The sequence below is a fragment of the Lycium barbarum genome, chromosome 1 (genome assembly GCF_019175385.1).
Source record: "Lycium barbarum isolate Lr01 chromosome 1, ASM1917538v2, whole genome shotgun sequence".
Taxonomy (NCBI): domain Eukaryota; kingdom Viridiplantae; phylum Streptophyta; class Magnoliopsida; order Solanales; family Solanaceae; genus Lycium; species Lycium barbarum.
The window spans coordinates 23,582,371-23,591,732 of record NC_083337.1 but is presented as its reverse complement, the minus strand read 5'-3'; positions in this window follow the sequence as shown (position 1 = coordinate 23,591,732).

The window sequence follows — 9,362 nt, the reverse complement described above, 5'->3', positions numbered from 1 at the left end:
GTTATGTGTTTATCTTGCTTTATTGTCTTTATATACGTTAGCTAGTCTTAGTCGGCCTATGATACCTACCAGTACTTGTTGTTTGTACTAACCTGCAATTGCTGCATTCTTTTACGAATGCAGAGTATCAGGTGGGATCGACTTCTACTCCTCGTGGCTAGGATTAGAGTTTGCTGATTTGAGTCTTTCAGGGTGAGCACGAGGATGTTCGCTGCCCGAAGACTCTTTCATTATTATGTCTTTATTTCCATTCATAAGACATGATTTTTGAGACTATTGATGTATTACTATCATTCAGACTTGTAGTGTTTAGTTAGTGGCTCGTATATGACCAGATTTGATACTGGGGTGTATATCTTTTACTTCCGCATTTTCTTATATTATTATCACGAGACTTACATATTTCTATCTTCTTCCGCTTTATTTGTGTTTTTATGATTGTTGGGATAAGGGTTCGCTCACCGTGGTGGGAAAGGTAGGTGCCCGCACGACTTAGTGAAAATGAGTCGTGACAAATCCACAACGCCCAACAAGGGCACACAATATCCGTACCTTATTCATAAGCCCGACAACGACAAAAGTGAAGAATAAATATGAAAATAAAGTGTACTCCCAAATGTCACCCCAACTAAAAATGTTGCATTGTCCTCAACAGAACTAAAGAAAATAAAACTCAAGTTAGGAGGGACTCCCTGAAAAGATTTTATCAATGAAAGAGTTCATGTTTCTGCTCCTCGGACCATTTCATATAACAAAAGGTCATTTCGATGTCAAAAGTACCTGCAAGTGATGTTAAAATGTGATAGAACAATACAGGAAACTAGAACAATTTACACTAAGTCATTTGGAACAAAGAAATGTTTCAAATTTAAAAGGACTAGCCCCAATTGAGTATGGAATTTTCTGCCAGTTCTGCTATCCCTAAGATGACAGCCTTGAAAAATTATTTTCCAAACCAAATTTCTATTATCCCCATCAATCAAGCATATACTTATTCACACAAGTAGTGCACTTGTCAAAAGTAGCATTGAAAACAGAAACCAAACTTTCACAAAAACGCCTGCCACAATTCTTCCATTTAGGCATAATTTCAAACTCATTTTGAGCATGAAAAATTTCTATTAAATGTGAAATTTTTAGGTGTGTAATATGCTGGAAACAAGCTAAACTTTCACCATCACAGTCGTGGCTCAAGTGATCTGACCAAGTAGTTCAGAACCTATCTGAATACCCAAAACTTACTCATAATTAACTCCTAATAGTGCTCGGTTACTCAGAAATTACTGGCGAATGAAATCGTCTCTCAGACAATATGTAGAACACGTTATGGGCATCACTTTAATCAAGCTCTTTCACACATTTAGATAATTGAATTATCCTCCCAATTTAATGAGAATTATAGTTCAATTAAGCAAAGATACATATCAACAACAATTTGTGAACCCAGATTCAACACACACAATCCATAGGAAAAGAAAGAAAAAAACTTCCAGCACAGAGACAGCGTGGGAGAGAGAGTAAAGGAACGTTACTTGATTTCTAGCAAATGAAGGCTAGTGGACGTTAATTGAAAGGAAGAGATAGAGAGAGAGAGAGAGAGAGAGAGAGAGAGAGAGAGAGAGAGAGAGAGAGAAAGAGAGAGAGAGAGAGAGAGAGAGGGAGAGAAAAATTGTTGAAGGAGAGATGCAGAAAAATATACAACTACTGGTGTTTTAAAATTTGTTCTCTCCTGGGCATGCACTCAGTAGAGGCGTGAGGTGCCCCTTTTTTTCCCCATTGTTTTGCAAGCTGCACCAAAAATAAGCAGAGGTTGCACTTTGTAACTGCCGAGTGCAATTTTTAAGTATCAGTGTAATCCCAAAGCAGTTTTCTGCATTTGTTTTGCACTTTGTAGCAACTCCAACACCCCAAATCTGTCACGACCCATTTCAGCATTAGGTCATGAGGGCACTTACCTTTCCCACCTCGGTAGGCGAACCCTTAATGAACATTCACAATAATAGAAAATAGCGGAAGAAAGTAAAATAATGTAAGTCTCACAATATAATATAATGCTAACAAGTGCGGAAGTAAATGAAATCCACCCCAGTATATGGTCTGGTCATACAAGAGCATCTAAATCCGAATACTAAGGTTTGAATAATAATACATAAAATGTCTCAAATCATGTCTTGAGTGAAAAGTAAGACATAATTAATAGAAGAGTCTTCGAGGTCAATGGATACCATGCTCACCCTGGAAAACTCAAGTAAAAGATGAGGAGTCGATCAGCCACGAGTCAGAGAGGTAGATCCGACCTGATACTCTGCATTCATAAAAGAATGCAACAAGTGCAGGTCAGTACAATTAACAGTATTGGTAGGCATCATCGGCCGACCAAGCATAGATAACACAATTCAGAAAATAAGCAGATAGCAAGGAAGCAACAGTAGATGATAATATGATCACAATCAAATATTAATCACTGCCTACGTAAGCATCTAAACTCAAGTATACCAAGTCCTAATATGTATATATCCAATTCAATCCTCAATCAATCAATCACCACGAATCAATAAACAAGCCAATGCAATGCAATGCAATGCAATGCAATGCAATGAAGTACAATGCAATAATGGAATGGGTAAGATGTAATGCCATGTAAATGAGGTGTACAAATGTACTCCGGACGGAAATATCGACATCTTGGTAGCACAACCCAGTGTGACTCGCGAAGTATAAGTGCCACCCGTCCCGGATCTTTGCCCAATAGACAGACGGGACGCTGGCTAATTGCTCACAGGGGGAGTCTCACCGGCACCACTCTGGGGGACCGGTGGAGCCCATGCACTAACAATGATACCAAAATAACATCGGAATCGGCCGTGCAACAACGATGCCGGAATAGATCGTCGGTCATCGACCTCTCAGAATCACTCAAGTAAAAGAATCGCAAAATCAACGATACTGGATAATTATCGACTAGCGGCCATGCATCATGAATATGAGGGAATGTATGCAATGCACTTATCAACGATTCCGGAATTAAACCTCAGACATCGGCCTTTACAATCACTCAAATAATGAGTTTATCAAACATCAATTTAATCAATCAACGATACCGGATCATCACCGAGTATCGACCATGCATCATGAATATGTGAGAATGAGTGCACTGCGTACATAGAGTATCAACAATCAAGTTCAATATCACAAGTACCACGAAGGGGTACACCATCAATGTATCATATCACAATACCATCAAGGGTATGCCAACAATATATCAATATTACTAGTACCAACAACGGTTACGTCAACAATGCATCACAATGCAAGTACCAACAACGGTATGTCAACCATATCTCAGTCAAGATAGTAGCACATATTCTGATATTTACCACTACTCATAGTATCAACCATCAAAATGGAACAATAAACACACATAACGGGGTGGCTCCAACACATATTAGGGCCCAACCTAGGCAATATCCAACCCAACTTCATACCCGAAGGTTCGCATGTTGTCTTCGACATTATATATTCTAAATATGTGATTCGCTATGCATAGTCTCACTAGAGGTAAGCTATAACCTACCTGGACTGCTGCACCGTAACACCAACAAGTCACTCTATTGCCTTGCCCTTCATTTGAAGCTCAGAGCCAAAGTAGCCTAAGCATAATCGAAATCTAAATTAGAAATCATGGAGAATGATACTAATATTGCTATAATATCAATTAGGTCTATTTTAACCCTAGAAATTGGGGAGACTGGCCCACAAGTAAAATACCAAATTGAATTCTAGGTAATCATAACCCAATCATTAATTGTTGAATTAACTTAAGAATTGTCCCAAATCTGATTTTAAGTAAAAACCCCCCAAATTAGATTCATCACATTTTACAATTAACATCATCAATTTATCAAGTATAATATTAGAGAAAAATTTCCCAAAATCCTTATTCAAATTCCATTTCCAAGGGATTGGAAAAGGAAGGGGAAATCTAAGGAGATTGTGATTAAAGAGGAGTAAAGGATTAGACAAAGTTTTACCTCCAAGATTTCCTTCAATTTGTCTTCAAGAACAGCTTTTCCAAGCCCCAATATCGAGATATGAAATAATGAGGGTCTAAGACTCATTTAAGACTCATTAAATGAACACTCACTGCCCGTCACCGCAATAGCAGTAACTGGATCGCCCCAGCGGCCACCTGACTGCTTTAGCGGTCAAGCCTAAAATGGTTAGTACTGCTTCAGCGGCAAGGCCTCTGCCCCAGCGGTGCTGGTGCCCCCAAAGCGGGCACATGACGCCTGAACTTGGCCAATGTTTTTTCCTTCCGATTCGATTTTTTGATTTTTTGACTAACTCTCGAGGCCTTCTGCTCACATACCAGATACCTAGTGCCACATAAAAACGCGCTACGAAATACCTCTACCACGACTTTGCGTCGCCGTGAAAATGGTAGGACACACAATCAATTCCGTGGGTCTCCACTATCCCTATACGGTGTAGCAAATCATACATATCAAGGATAAACTCATAGGCATCCTCAGATGAGGTAGCAAAGAACCTCGGTGGCTCTAACTTCTTGAACCTCCCCACCAGGTCCTGATCAACAACAGTCATAGCGGCGCCATCCATGCGCCTAATATCCTCCCCAGGGGCGGGTATAGCATCAATGTGGGGAGCCATAGCTGCGACGTGATGTGCTACCCGCATGGGTCCCTGCTCAGGGGTCTGCGCCCCAAACCTAGTCGGTGAACCCCCGCTGGGAGTAGTAATATCGGCGGCCGCCTGCTGGGCATCAAGGTGAAGTAGGATCTTGGCCATAGTGTCATGCATAGCCTGATCAGAAATAACCTTAGGCTGTGTCAGTGCTGGGGTCACGCTATCATCTACGGTCTGGTCTCTACTCGGCTGATACTCAGGCTTGGGAGATGGAGACCTCTATCGTTACTGGCCCACCATCGGAACTTTACCCTTGGCTGGGGCAGCTCCACGGCCTCTCGCTTTGCCGCGCCTTCTGGCTGTCTCTCGCCCTCGGGTGCCAGCCGTAGCTGCGGGCTCTGGTACCTGACCTCGGGCCATAGTAGCTCGAGTCCTCACCATCTGTGAGAGAAGAGATAAAAGTCAGATACCAATTTGAATAAAGTAGCATGATGGAAAGAAAGAAGGTGAGATTTCCTAAATGTCCCGCAGATAAGTACGGAGCTCATCGTACCGATCCACAAGACCATACTAGACACGCCCTTGTATTAAAGACCGGGTAACCTAGGGCTCTGATATCAACTTGTGACGACCCATTTCAGCATTAGGTCATGCGGGCACCTACCTTTGCCACCTCGGTAGGCGAACACTTAACTCAACATTCACAATAATAGAAAATAGCGGATGAAAGTAAAATAACGCAAGTCTCACAATATAATATAATGTTAACAAGTGCGGAAGTAAATGAAATTCACCCAGTATCTGGTCTGGTCATACAAGAGCATCTAAATCCGAATACTAAGGTCTGAATAATAATACATAAAATGTCTCAAATCATGTCTTGAGTGAAAAGTAAGACATAAGCAATAGAAGAGTCTTTGAGGTCAGCGAACACCATGCTCACCCTAGAAAACTCAAGAAGAAGCCGAGGAGTCGATCAGTCACGTGTCAGAGAGGTAGATCCGACCTGATACTCTGCATTCATAAAAGAATATAGCAAGTGCAGGTTAGTACAATCAACAGTACTGGTAGGCATCATCGGCCGACCAAGCATAGATAACACAATTTAGAAAATAAGCAGATAGCAAGGAATGCAACAGTAGAAGATAATAAGATCACAACCAAATATTTATCATTGCCTACGTAAGCCTCTAAACTCAAGTATACCAAGTCTGGATATGTATATATCCAATTCAATCCTCAATCAATCAATCACCACGAATCAATAAACAAGCCAATGCAGTGCAATGCAGTATAATGGAATAATGGAATGGGTAAGATATAGTGCCATGCAAATGAGGTGTACACATGTACTCCGGATGGAAATATCGACGTCTCGGTAGCACAACCCAGTGTGACTCGCGAAGTGTAAGTGCCACCCTTCCCAGATTTTTGCTCAACAGTCAGACGGGACCTTGGCTAATTACTCACAGGGGAAGTCTGACCGGCATTACTCTGCGGGACCCACGGAGCCTATGCACTAACAACGATTCCGGAATAACATCAGAATCGACCGTCCAACAACGATACCAGAATAGATCGTCGGTCATCGGCCTCTCAGAGTCGCTCAAGTAAAAGATTCGCTCAATCAACGATACCGGATAATTACCTGCTAGCGGCCATGCATCATGAATATGAGGGAACGTATGCAATGCACTTATCAATGATTCCAGAATTGAACCTCGGACATCGGCCTTTACAATCACTCAAATAAGGAGTTTATCAAAGATAATTTTACTCAATTAGCGATACTGGATCATCATCGGGTATCGGCCATGCATTATGAATGTGTGAGAATGAGTGCAATGCGTACATTAAGTACGAACAATCAAGTTCAATATCACAAGTACCACGAAGGGGTACCCTATCAATGTATCATATCACAATACCATCGAGGGTATGCCAACAATATATCAATATTACTAGTACCAACAACGGTTACGTCAACAATGTAGCACAATGCAAATGCCAACAATGGTATGTCAACCATATCTCAGTAAAGATAGTAACACAGATTCTGATATTTACCACTACTCGTAGCATCAACCATCAAAATGGAACAATAAACACACATAACGGGGTGGCTCCAACACATATTAGGGATCAACCTAAGGCAATATCCAGCCCAACTTCATACCCAAAGGTTCGCATGTTGTCTCCAACATTATATTCTAAATATGTTATTTGATATGCATAGTCTCACTATAGGTAAGCCATAACCTACCTGGACTACCGAACCACAACACCAACTAGTCACTCTGTTGCCTTGCCCTTCCTTTGAACCTCAGAATCACAGTAGTCTAAGCATAATCGAATTCTAAATTAGAAATCATGGAGAATGATACTAATATTGCTATGAAATCAATTATGTCCATTTTAACTCTAGAATTGGGAAAACGGACCGACAAGGGCGAAACGGAAAAATCACGGGTAAAATATAAAATTGAATCCTAGGTAATCATAACCTAATCATTAATTGTTGAATTAACTCAAGTATTGTCCCAAATTTGATTTCAAGTAAAAATCCCCAAATTGGGTGTGAACCCTAATTCTCCAAATCCGAAATTAATGTTAAAAGTGGAAGATATGGATTTACTAAGCTTAGATTCATCACATTTTACCATTAACATCACCATTTTACCTTCCTTCAAATTCCATTTCTAAGGGATTGGAAAGGGAAGGAGAAAATCTATGATGATTGTGATTAAAGAGGAGTAAAGGATTAGACAAAGTTTTGCCTCCAAGATTTCCTTCAATGTGTCTCCAAGAATAGCTTTCCCAAGCCCCAATATCGAGATATGAAATAATGAGGGTCTAAGACTCATTTAAGACTAATTAAATGAATAGTCACTACCCGTCACCGCTGTAGCGGTAACTGGACCGCCCCAGCGGCCACCTAACCGCTTTAGCGGTCAAGCCTAAAATGGCTGGTACTGCTTCAGCGGCAAGGCCACCGCCCAAGCGGTGCTGCCGCTGTGGTGCTGGTGCCGCCAAAGCGGGCACCAGACACCAGAACATGGCCTAAGTTTTTTCGTTTCGATTCGATTTTTCGACTAACTCCCGGGGCCATCTGCTCACATACAAGATACCTAGTCCCGTATAAAAACGCGCTACGAACGCACTTGTGGCCTCTGAATTCCCAACGGAGGTTTCGTTGATCGAGTTAACCACCGATCCCTTAATTCCCATTTCCCATGCAATGTACCAAAATGCATCTGAATGCATTGGGAATCAAACCAAACGCACACACAAGTTCTAAACGACTACTCAGACCTCTCGAAATTGATGAAATTGCAAAAAAGATTTGTTTGCCCAAAAGTCAACTTCGGGTCAACCACTTTCACTTTTTAAGCCTATATTTCCTCCAAAGTTACCCAAATCCAGTCTATATACCTCGGGAAGCATGTCAACAGTTCCATTGGGTCAAAATGGAGCTAACCAGTGCTTGGGAGCAAGAAAAAGTGCCAAAATAATTATAACAACCCAACGGGTCGTTACATCAGATACCAATTTAACCGTTGCTCGTCCTCGAGGAAAGAAAAGAAGGAAAGTAGGAAAATACCTGAATCAGTGAACAACTGGGGATATCGGCTACTCATATCAGACTCAATCTCCCAAGTAGCCTCTTCCACAGGACGATGCTTCCATTGCACTTTCACAGAAGCAATCTCTTTGGACCTCAACTTTCGAACCTGCCTATCCAAGAGCACGATAGGCTCCTCCTCGTAAGTCAAATTCTCATCAAACAATATAGAATCCCAACGGACAATGTAGGTACCGTCGCCATGGTATTTCTTTAGTATCGAAACATGAAAGACCGGGTGAACTCCCGCCAAGCCTAGTGGCAATGCTAACTCACAAGCTACATCGCCTATATAATCCACGATCTCAAACTGGCCAATGTATCTAGGGCTCAACTTGAACCTCTTACCAAACCTCATAACACCCTTCATAGGTGAAACCTTCAATAGAACCTGATCCCCAATAGCAAACTTCAAATACCGAACCTTCCGGTCCGTATACATCTTCTGCCGGCTCTGAACCGCCACGAGTCTAGCCTGAATAACTCCCACTCTATTAAGGGACTCTCTTAATAGATCCGTGCTCCCAGGTCGAGCCTCAAACCCATTGAACCAACCAATCGGAGATCTACACCTCCTACCATATAAGGCCTCAAAAAGCGTCATACCAATACTCGAATGATAATTGTTATTGTATGCAAACTCCACCAAGGGCAAGTGCTGATCCCAATGACCACCAAAGTCAATAACACACGCTCTCAACATATCCTCGAGCACCTGACTGGTCCGCTCAGACTGGCAATCGGTCTGGGGATGGAAAGCTGTACTAAAGTCAAATCGGGTACCCAACTCATCATGAAATGCCCTCCAGAATCGGAAAGTGAAGATAGTATCCCGATCAGATACAACAGAAATAGGGATCCCATGTAATCCCACAATATCCCGAATGTACATCTTGGCTAACTTCTCCGCAGTATAAGAAACCTGAACCGGAACAAAGTGAGCGGACTTAATCAGTCGATCCACTATCACCCAAATAGAATCAAACTTGCCAAGGGTCTTCGGAAGACTCGTGACAAAGTCCATGGTAATCCTCTTCCACTTCCACTTAGGAATGGCCATCCTCTGAAACACCCCACCAGGTTGCTGGTGCTC